The sequence below is a fragment of the Sylvia atricapilla genome, chromosome 2 (assembly GCF_009819655.1).
Source record: "Sylvia atricapilla isolate bSylAtr1 chromosome 2, bSylAtr1.pri, whole genome shotgun sequence".
Lineage (NCBI taxonomy): Eukaryota > Metazoa > Chordata > Aves > Passeriformes > Sylviidae > Sylvia > Sylvia atricapilla.
The window spans coordinates 69252119-69263359 of record NC_089141.1 but is presented as its reverse complement, the minus strand read 5'-3'; the positions used below and the strand labels follow the sequence as shown (position 1 = coordinate 69263359).

General features: G+C 36.6%; 1 long non-coding RNA gene across 1 annotated transcript; it reads right to left on the bottom strand.

Annotated features, from left to right (window-relative positions):
* Nucleotides 1-5910: 5910 nt before the first annotated feature.
* LOC136374357 (uncharacterized) lies at nucleotides 5911-7224 on the bottom strand. The gene is made up of 2 exons (XR_010745888.1): nucleotides 6939-7224; nucleotides 5911-6354 (listed from the first exon to the last, which is right to left on the bottom strand). It is a non-coding gene; the product is annotated as an uncharacterized lncRNA (long non-coding RNA).
* Nucleotides 7225-11241: the final 4017 nt, after the last annotated feature.

Here is an 11241-nt window from a genome sequence, read left to right as displayed (position 1 = left end):
GATAACTAAAACCTTCTTTATGATAGCACTTCATAAAAACTGAGTTGTTTTGCTTCATTATTGTAGAATTTATCCAAGAAGCAAAACATAAATCTGTCTTCCTTTAGGCATTGTAGTTAGATATTTCAATCTGAAAAAGTCATAAAACTTTTGCAGTGATAGGACTGAGATGTGTACTTCCATTGTAGAGTCTTTGATGACATTCTAAGATTGACAGGTAAGTCAGATGTACTATCATTTATATCTGCTTATTTGTCAATTCCCATCCAGAGAATGAAATCCATATAGTGATGACCTCTAGAGCAGATGAAAATAAAGGAAGAATGTTTCCTTGAAGGAAACAAGATGTGTTGTCTTTCTCATCATGTAAGCTGCTACATTGCCAGAAAGGGCCTAGTCTATCTTTCAATAAATTAGGGCTGTTTGGACAACATACATTTGTACACATGTGCTCTTAGTGAAACTTGATGAAAACTATTCTTTCTGATATCAGAATGACAATGACATTTTGGTTTTCAGTTTAAAAACTCAGAAAGAACATAAGTGATCCTTATGTAGGCAGTGAAGAGGGTTCTCCCCACTCCTCTTTGTCATTATACTTGCTTGTCAAAGTTTTGGTTGCAGGGATGCTGCAGGGGTGGCCTTTGTAAGAAGAGGTTGAAGCAGCCCAATGCCTGGGACAAACAATTCCTCACAGGTCTACAGTGGACTTCAGTCTATGGAAGAACCCACACTGAAGCTGGAGAAAATTGTGAGGAAGGAGAGGCAGAGAGGAGCTGATATGGACTCATTACACTTAATTGCCCATCCCACCTTGACCACTCTGGGAGCTTGGTAGAAAAGTCAGGAGAGAAATAATGACATTTAGTCTGAAGAAGAGGGTTAGAGGAGAAGTGGGTTTTTTTTTGTTTGTTTGGGGTTTTTTGTTTGTTTGGGTTTTTTTAATAATTTGTCTTTGTTTCCCATTATCTGAATCTACTTTACTTGACAATAAATTACAGAAATTTCCCCAAGCTGAATTTGTTTTGTCCTTCATGGTAAATGGTAAGCCTTCTTCCTTTTTTTTCTTTTTTTTTTTTTTTTTTTTTTTTTTTTTTTTTTTTTTTTTACCAATTCATTTTTTCTTCCAATTTTCCCACCCTGTCCTGTTGAGGAAAGCAAATAAAATTCTGGGTGCATCTCCAGCTACAGAAGTTGTTGTGCAACCGTAATCACAAACAAGCTATTTTTCTCATGAAAACAACAAGGACTAAGAGGTTATTCTATATCATCTCACATCACTGCCGGGGGCAAGGGAAGAGGGAGTCCCTTCTGGGGGAATAGGGTTTCTGTATGGTCAAATAAATATGGCAGAGGGAGTGGTGGGGTAATGCCAGTTCTGAGCCTGATGGAGCATTTGGGGAATGCTGGTTCCAAGCTGAGGTACCAGTTGGGGTGCTGTGTCTGTGGTCAGGTTGGGCACTGTGGAGAGCATTTTGCATGTGAATCACACTCTCCCTGTTGTATACTTTCGTTCTTAATATTGTTGCTGATAATGTTTGTTTTCTTATCCTGTTGCTGTTTCCAATATATTTAATCTCAGCCCCAAAGATATTCCAGAGATTTTAGTTTTGGTGATGGTTGGTTGTTTTTGTTTTGTTTTGGTTTTTTTTGCTGGAGGAGGGCATTTATTTGTTTGTTTGGAGTTTTTGGTTTGGTGTTTTGTTTTGTTTCTTTGGGGGGGGGGGTGTTACTTTCGCCCCCCCCCCCCTTGAATCCAAGTTAATTAATTTAGCTATCAGATCTTAAAATCAAATTAAAATGTTATGGTCTGTAATGAAGATTTTTTAGTAATGCTGACAAAGCTAATTTTCCAATTAAATGCAGCACATCTACAGGAACATGGCGTTGTATCTGAACTTATTATTTAGGCAGTAGTGTAATGAATCTCACAGCAGTGCCACACTCTCAAGACTACCCATGTTTTGAATCCTAGTCATCATTATGAATCATGCTTCTTTGACACACTTGACTGCTCTCTTTACCTCTCTTACTCAGTCTGGGCTGGACTGCTTGTCCCTTGTGCCTGAGAGAAAGTAGGGCTTTGTATGCCACTGATTCAGGCAGTTCTCTGGACACAAAAAGATGAGACATATCTTCTAAAACATCATTATATATAAGGTTATGTCTAGCTCATCTCTAGCTCAACTCAGTACTGTTTAGTAAAAGGCAAAAGAGAGGAGCACCTACTTTAAAGGAAAATCAACTGTCTCTGCACTACAAATTCCTGTGAGGTCTCAAGAAGATTTGTTTTGTGTGGTAATGTTTTTAAAGTCTGGCTTTTTCCTTATCTGCATGGAAGCTTCTGGTTGATGAACAGTATAAAGGTGTGGTTCTTCATATCTGATGTCTAAATATGAATTTATAAGCACTTAGACTTGACAGTTTTAGCATCAAATACAGTTCTTTGCTATCCTCAGATGCCTTTTTCTCATTACTTCTCTCAAAGAGTTTCTCTTGAATATAGCTGACACTATTTAACCAGACTATTTTAGCTCTTTTAAAACACTGTGACAGAGCATAAATGTTTAACATTTACAGGTAAATATTTATTTCTGAGGTATTTTTTATCAGTTTCCTGTTATTTAACTGTTTATGTATAGTTTTTTTCTGGTGGTGTTTAACATCTAATTTTTTTTCCACTATTTTCGACTAATTTTTTCAAATTTCATTACAAATTATGGTTTATCTATAAGCAATTAAATACGTAATTTTCCTTTTGGCCCAGTTTGGCAGATTTTTTATTCAAGAAAAACCATAGAATTTAACTAATTTAATCTGTTTTTCTGCTATAGAAATGAAGAATTGATCTGTATAAAATGTTTCTGAACTTTAACTGCTTTCATATTAACTGAAGTCAATATAATTGTAGTAAAAGTCGATATTTATCCACTGACAATTCAACCTGTTCCTTTTGGTGTGTGTAGAGTGTGCACTAAAGTAATTCTCATGGTCGCAAAATTTTAAACACTGCAGATTTCATATTTATTAAAAAAAAAATAAAAAAATTTAAGAGCAAATTCAAAGCAAATCACCACACCCATTCCTCGCTATACCAGAGTGAAGCCTAAAGATTTAGCCAAGTATTTGAATAAAAGCTCTTGAACAGCAAATCTGGAGTGGGAATTGGCTTACCTTTGTACTCTTTACCTCCAGATAAGGAGAATTAAAATATTTTACATCCTGAGAATTCCTCAGTCTCTTGCATGTGTCTATTTTTGGAGTTTTACTGGAAATATGACAACAGCTTTATGTGAAGTAGAGATACAGGTCTTCATACAGTTTTTTTGTGACTTCACCAAAAAGAAAACACTAAGAACTAACTCTGCTATCTTGCATTTAGAGAGTGTAATGGGGAGTGTTTGTTGTGGTTGTAGTGTGGAATTCAAAATCCATCTGACTGGTAAATTTTATTATTACTGACAATCCAGAAATACAGGACAGGAGAATTTATATTTATTTTGTCTAAACTGAAAGAAATACCACAGATAAACTCAACTCCATATGCATAGTCTGTGATTATCATTCTAGACTCTTTGGGGTATCCAAAACTGTGTGAAAGAACCCCTAATTATTTATTACATTTTTAACCCCGTGCAGATATCTTGTACGTCACTGAAGAAAAATGAGCCATGCAGTCAAGCAACTAAAGAAGGAGGCTACAATAACATGTTTGTGAGTGTTTCCTATATGAAGGAAGCAGTGACAACTAGCTTCAGCTACAAATTTAAAAGTGAAAGGTAGTCGTAATATGTAGTAAAAGACATTGGTAAATCACTTCAGTGGTAATGCATTCTTTGGAAATAGGCCAGTCATTGACGATAATTCACTGCAAGTATTTTCAATTCTGCTGTTTCCAGAACTTGGGTTATATATCAGAGTCAAAAGTCAGTCATCATAAGAGAAAATATAAAACATTGTATTATTCTTACTATTTCTGAGACAAATACTTCTATCTTTTGGTTAAACAGTGTTTACCTCAGTGGTAACTGATTCTGCAGAAGTTTAAGCCTGTCTTGTACGATGTTGTTAGTAGAATATTTTTTATTGTTTTGGTGGGCTAGCCCTGGCTAACAGCCAAACACCAACTCAGCAACTTGTTCATTCCCCTCCTTTAGGGAGACTGGGACAAAAAATAGGACTAAAAATCTTCTGGGCCGAAATAAAGACTGGAGGCTGTTTACCAAATACTGGGAAAAATTTATTTATTTTATTGCTATTTAAAATAGACTTTGATAGGGATAAAGCAAGATAAACAATAAAACAAGACACTTCTTTCTCACTCTTCTGGAACAATTCCAAACATTCAAGCAGACTTTCTTACTCTCTCCCTAAGTAGCAGGGTAAGGTGTAGGGAGAAGTAGGTATTGCTGGCTCCTCTTTGCCACTCCCTCTTTCTCACAGTTTTCCTTTGCCCTGGTTTGTGCTTTCCCATGGGTTGTAATCAGTCCTTCTGGGCAAAAAGAAAATCTGCTCTGGAGTGTGTTCTCCTCAAACTATAGTTCCTTCAGGAAACAACCATCTGCTCCAGCCTGAGTGCTCTCTTCCTCTTCCCTGCTCCTCTACTTTTCCTCTGCTTTACCTTTTACCCCTGATGTTCACTATTCCTTTGTTTTCTGCCTCTATAGCATTCTTTTTCCTATCTTCAGCATGTTGACACAGAGGGGCCACCAGGGTTCTCAGTGGGCCCATTGCAAAGCCATCTGGAGCTAGTACTTTCTGACACAGTGTAGTAGTTTAAGGCAGATTTGGGAGGAAACTTCCTAAGGGGCTCTCCCTGCCCTCCCCCAACCACATCAGAGAAAAAAAAAAAAATCTCCTCAGAGAGAAGTGGAAAGAACCCTGTTTATTAAACAGGCAAAGCACTCCCCTGCACAAAAATTTAACAATACCTGATGACAAAAACTTTGTGCCGCTCTGGAGAGATGACAGATTTAGAAAAGAAGCCCCTCCTGGAGGTGGTTGTTCTGTCACAGTCCCTCTGGCACTGGGAAAAGTTGTACAGGATGGATCTTGGTGGGTTCCAGGTGCAAACACCCACAGCACTCCCCCAGGTCCTCAGTCCAGAGAGATTTTAACAGTTCCAAGGGAATGAGAGAGAGAGAAAAAAAAAAAAAAATGGAAAGAGAAAAAAAAAAAAAAAAAAAAAAAAAAAAGGGACAAAAAAAAAGACCTCTCTGTCCCATGCCATGTGTCTCTGAATCTCAAGGCCAGCCAGCGGAGGAGCATTTCTGAAAACAATTTGCCTCTTCTTTCCCTCTGTTCCCAGATCCATCACAAACCCAATTGGAGATACAATCATCACTCTACAACACACAAGGAAGCCCACTATGTCTTCATGCAGAGGCCACTTTGGCAGCAGCAGCTACCAAAACTCTCTGACGTAGACCCAATGACTTGATTCAGAAGGAAAAAATTCACTCAAGAGCAAATTTTGATTTTTCCATCTTAAGGTCCTACTTGAAAAGCCTCTCACGTTTCTTCCATACTTGTCAAACCTTTTGACAAAAACAATGAATAGCAGAGATTTTTCTAGAGACCCTCCTACTCTAAATATACGCCATATGGCTAATTCAAACAATGCTTCTTGGTTTTCTATTAAATGTCTCCTTGAAAATCTAAGGGTGTTTTTTTTCCTTCTTTTGAAATCTGGATCTTTTTTGAAGATTGTATGAAGAAGAAATAGTGATTCTTGACCATGTTTTGGTTTGGTGGGTTTTTGCTTGTTTGCTTTATTTTTGCGGGTTTTGTCAGTTTTGGTTGGTTGGTTTAGGGGTTTTCTTTCTTTTGAAATGAACCATAGACGTGACATCTTTTTACGTACATGGATATGCATTATTAACTACTGTCCTCATGTCCACACACATTGGATCAGATTTCACTGCTTTTTATTAGTTAATTCAATGGTGAATTTCTAGACCAATTATGGAACATTTAGGTAAAATTTTATTTGATTTCTCATAACATAAAATATTTCTCAGAATATAAATCTAATACTAATAAAGTTCTCATAAATTCTGACTTTACAGACATATTTACTTACAAGCAATTTAATCTTTTAAAGTCAGCTGCTTGTCAACAGATTTCAGTGTTGAAGTACTTGACAGCAGGGGGAAAGGAAGAATAATATCTTCTGGCTTTTTTCGTGTTTCATTTTTGTCTTTCTATTTTTAAAACAAAATTTTGTTGCTAAAATTCCTTGAAGCTTCAATGTTAGTTTTTCTGTGTAACCAACAGGGTGAGAGCTTTCTGGGTTTTAATTTGATCACTACTTGCATAGTTTTTCCAGTGGCAGGTGAACTACCTATCCATTAACTAAAAAAAAAAAAAAATCTACATTAAAATTCTGTTCTCTGTTTCATTGAGATATTCATTCCAGTATGAAAGCAGCAGGATATTAACCTACACAGTTTTATGTGTTAAAAGGATGCTTGAACTTGTAGGCACTGAGTTCACAATGTCATAAGAGAAAACCCTTGTTTTCAGATATTAACATCACATTGTTCAGAATATTAATGCATTTTACATAAAGCAATAACTGGACTAAAATAAAAACTAAAGAGGAATAAAATCCTACAAAATAACCTTAGGAATATTGCTGGAGAAGTCGAAGGCTTCCTCTTCCACAGAAGCAGAATAACATAAGCATTGCATCATGTCTTAAATCTATTTCTTTTGTCTCCGTATTTTTCTGTAGAGCAGTTTAGTTTCAATAGAAAGCATGTAGGTCTTCCAGTGAGATCCTTTTTCCCCTAAAGTTACTAGTGTAGCTATTTTATTTGACATTTTGTTTTTCAAGATGAGGAAGGAACTGAATCACCCTATTTTATTTTCCATTCAACATATTTCTTTAGTAGATTGTTAACTACATAATGCCAGTAAAATTCTGCTGTCCTTACCTTTATCTGTAGTTGTGTTATAAGAGTGCATTTCATATATCACTGTTAGTACCTACAAAGGTCCTGTTGAGAGAAATTTTTCAGGTACTGGATATCAGCTACAGGACGACTTCCACTTAGTCTACTATCTTCCTTGAGTAAAAGCATCCAAAGAGATCCCTAGAAATTAAAAAAAAAAAAAAAAAAAAAAAAAAAAAAAAAAAAAAAAAAGCTTTGATTACTGGTTTATACAAGGATAAAAATTTGCATGCTGACACAACTGCTAAGAATTCAACCATAGAATGTTTATTTTGATATATTACTTTTTCCATACAAATAAAACACAATGAAACAAAAATAAAAGTCAAATAAGCAAGTATATTGAAGAGCTTAAGATCCAGAAACAAATCATATAACAAACACTGGAACAAAATCTTCTTTTCTCTCAAAACTGTATAACACTTTTGAATATTTAATGTTCTGTTAGTTCCTTTCTACCTGCACAAGAGCTATTAGTATTAATACAAATTGCAGCTTCTGAAGCCTCAGATGTTGGATTCAAAGCTCATTTTCTGATGTCACTAAAACATGGCTTTTTTGAAAAGTGATTTACTTTATTTTCTAAAATACTGTTCACAAAGATGCATTGATATAATTAAGTCAATAACATTACTTAGAACCTCCACATAAAGGTAATTATTTCATTGTCAAATATTATGCTAATAAATGTAGACTAATGATGTAATTTGCTTCAATTACAGTTGTTTTATGAAAATTGTGTTTCTGCACATAAACTTTAAAGGCTTATGGTTTCTCAAAAGCAGAACTGAAAGAAAATAAGTCCATGGTTTGGTAAGAAACTGAATATCTATGCATTCCCCCCATTTTGGGAAACTCAGGATGCATATTTCAAAATTAAAAACACTACCCTCCTTGTGGTTCCAAATGCTTTCCCTCCCCTTGCTCCACAAAATTAAGCAGAGAGAAAGCTGCAAGCTCTTGTTCTCTTCCACATACTGAAATAAATAGCACACTTTAATTATAGGGGTATAACCTGCTCTGGTGGACTCAGTGCCATGTCTAGGCCCTTTGCACAATGAAGATGTTACACCTGAAATTTAATAGGAAAAGCAACAAGTTTTTGGCATTCTCATGTGGGATTACAACATGCCGCTTGTAATGCTCTCTGAAATAAGCATTACTGTCTTTCTGCTAGAGGTGCTTAAAAATCTTAAACTGACAAGTCCTAGAGCTGATCCAGACTTCAGCAGTTCACCCTGTGTGTAGCTCCTAATTAAGACACTGTGGCATTAAAACTGCTCTTTTATCTTAAAGCATATTTAATGTATGTAGACATGATTTGACTTATTTTATACCATCCCCTTTCTCTGGTAGTCCCCAGCACCAGATCAGCTCTGGCAGAAGCAGAACAAGCATCTCTCTCAGTTAGCTGTGGCAGACTTGGCCAGTTGGAGGTGGTTGTAGATGGCTGGAGTAGCTCCTCCAATTCTCATGTCATTGCAGTCAAGATGGATACCGCACCTAAAGTGCTTTTACAATAAAAACTTCAGGGGGCTTCAAGTATCAGCATCATGTTATGTAGAAGTCTTTCATACCTCTTCTATGTGGCAATCCTGTGGGCAGCTCCACACAGCTCTGGCTCTTTCCTCTCCTTCTTCTCTCTTCCTTCTGCAGTTCTAGTTCACTCCTTCCTGTCCCTCCTATAGTGGCTTAACTTACCTGTCCCCCATACAACCTCCTGTCCCTTCCTCCTCACAGCACAGCCAGCAGATCCCAACTGACTCTACCACCTCACTCACTGTTTTATCACACCCAGCTGTGAGGACAGAGCTGTTCCCACTCTTTGGTAATTAACACAGCTGCAGAGGCAGGATTGGCTTTAGCACTATCTCTATCTGTCTAACCACACCATGTGAGTGTTGCCCCTCAAGATGGAGCTGCTTCTTACTCAGGTACTGTAACCTGAGAGACTGTAGGGTGAGGGGGGAATAATAACTCTTTGTGTCATGGGACCTCTGGGAAAACTTCTGCCACTCCTACTGGGCCCTCAGGGGCAGCCAGGAGTTGATGGGGTGAGTGGGTGAGAGATGCACCATTGAAGGAGGTTAGCACCAGTAAGGGACACGTAACACCTGAGAAGACTTTGTAATAGTGATGGCTTCTGTCTGGAAGCAAGAAGGGTAGAAGATTCAATGAGTTTAAGAAAGGGATAAAAATATTGCATGAGGACTCACACAGTGATGTCAAAACACCCTGTTTTCTTTATGCCTCTTAGAATATGATTTTATTGTTTATGAGATTTCCTGAGGTCGTGGCAGAGATATAAATACAAGCAAAATTGTTCAGAGATACCTGCAGAGCCAGAAATCAAAAGAGAGCTGTCAGAGATTTTTCCAGGTAATGCTCACAGACTGTTTCAGGTAAGGCAACAACTATGTCCAGACCTCCATTACAAAAATAAGTAGAGAGAAGAGTTCTTTCAAGAATTACATGTGCTTGCTATTTGCCTTCTGAAATGCAGCTGTCAAACAAGAAATTGGAAAGACTCTCAAGTTTCTGCTGCTTATCTGTTACCTGATATCTGCTGCTGAGGAACTAGACCATGTTTCAGATAAACTACAAGAAAAAGCCAAAATGCCAGGCACTTTCCAACTAAAGAATTGTAAAACCCCAAATTCATATTTCACATATTGCCATAATTCCTAGTTTGGAAGATTTTGTAGTTAAAGCATAGAATCTAGGAAAGTAGAATTTGAAGAATCAGAGAACAGTTTCCAGATTTGAGTCCACTTTGCTTTTATGATTGACCTTAATTCCCCTTTTTCTCTCCAAACAGTTTTTACTTTAAATCATCTAGTCAGCCTATCATATTTAATTTGGAATGATGGTCTGTCGTTAAAAATTCCTTTGATCAATATAAGTTATGTACTTTCCCCCACCCCCTTTGTTTTGTTTTGTTTTCCCCAAATAATAAGCGTTGCACATCTTTCCGTTCCCGGAAGCACTGGCAATCCTATCCAGGTCTAATCAGAAGTGTGGCCAGCAGTTTGAAGTTATTCTCTTTCTCTGCTCCTGCCCGATGAGACCCTACCTACATGTCTGCATCCATTTGTGGGGCCCACAGTACAAAAAATACACGAGCTTGTTAGAGAAGGTTGAGAGGAGGGCAACAAATACCATCAAAGGGTTGGGGCACATATAATAGAAAGAAAGCCTGAGACAGTTGGGGGTATTTAGCCTGGAGGAGGGTCCAAGGAGACCTCATTGATGTCTTTCAGTAGTGGAAAAAATTTATAAGAAAAACTGAGAAAGATTTTGAACAGGAGGTTCAAAGAGAGGACTACTTTCAGTAGACTCCTTCAGAAAGTTGTTTTTGGGTTTTTTTCTTTTCCCTGTGATTTTATGATTCAATATATTTTTTTTCTGTAGATGTAACTTAAATTATAAATAAGGGCAGCAAAAAATATCAGTGGGGGAAAGAATTCTGTAGGAAGCAGAAATAAGGTCAATAATCATAAATTTCTTAATAAGTGTTCAGAGGAAGTAGTAATGTTAGTAGATGTACTAGGTAAGAAGGAATAAAAAAGGCATTAATAATTCAGATAGACTAGACATATGCAAATAAATTTATGTGTCAAAAATTATCTTGATAAAAATATTTTATATTTATATTTAACTGGATAAATAGTAGACATTCTGAAAGCAAAAAAAAAAAAAAAAAAACCCAAACAAAAAAAACCCCACAAAAACAATCAAACAAACAGGCAAACAAAACCAAAGTCAACAGACGGCTGACTAAAAGGCTATTAAAAGGATATTTCAATGAAAAATGTTCGTAAGAATGCCTGATATAGGATTTGGGAAATATGTTGTCCATTAAAAAGCAGATATAGTTCAGTCTATGTAATTTGCCTAGAGTAAGAACTGACTTGGGCATTGTCTGTAGTATGCTCATAAAGAATGGATATTTCAGTCTTTCTATAATACAAGAATAAAAGTCATCCTAAGGAAGGGATCCACTATTTCCTGATCTAATTTGCAAGGAATCAGGAGATGTGGCTACTACTGCTTAATGTGAAGGCAAAGTATGTTTTACTTTTTCCATACATGTGATGGAAATTTGACACTCCAGTACAAAATAGTTTCTATTCTGTGATAGTAGTGCATATCTGAGTGGGAAAAAAAGCAAACAAAAACCAACAACAAAAAAAAAGAAACCTGCTGCTAGAGATGGAAGTTTGATTGAGATGGAAATTTGATGGACAAATGGGTATGTGATAGTCAGCCTATACAGTGAAAGTTT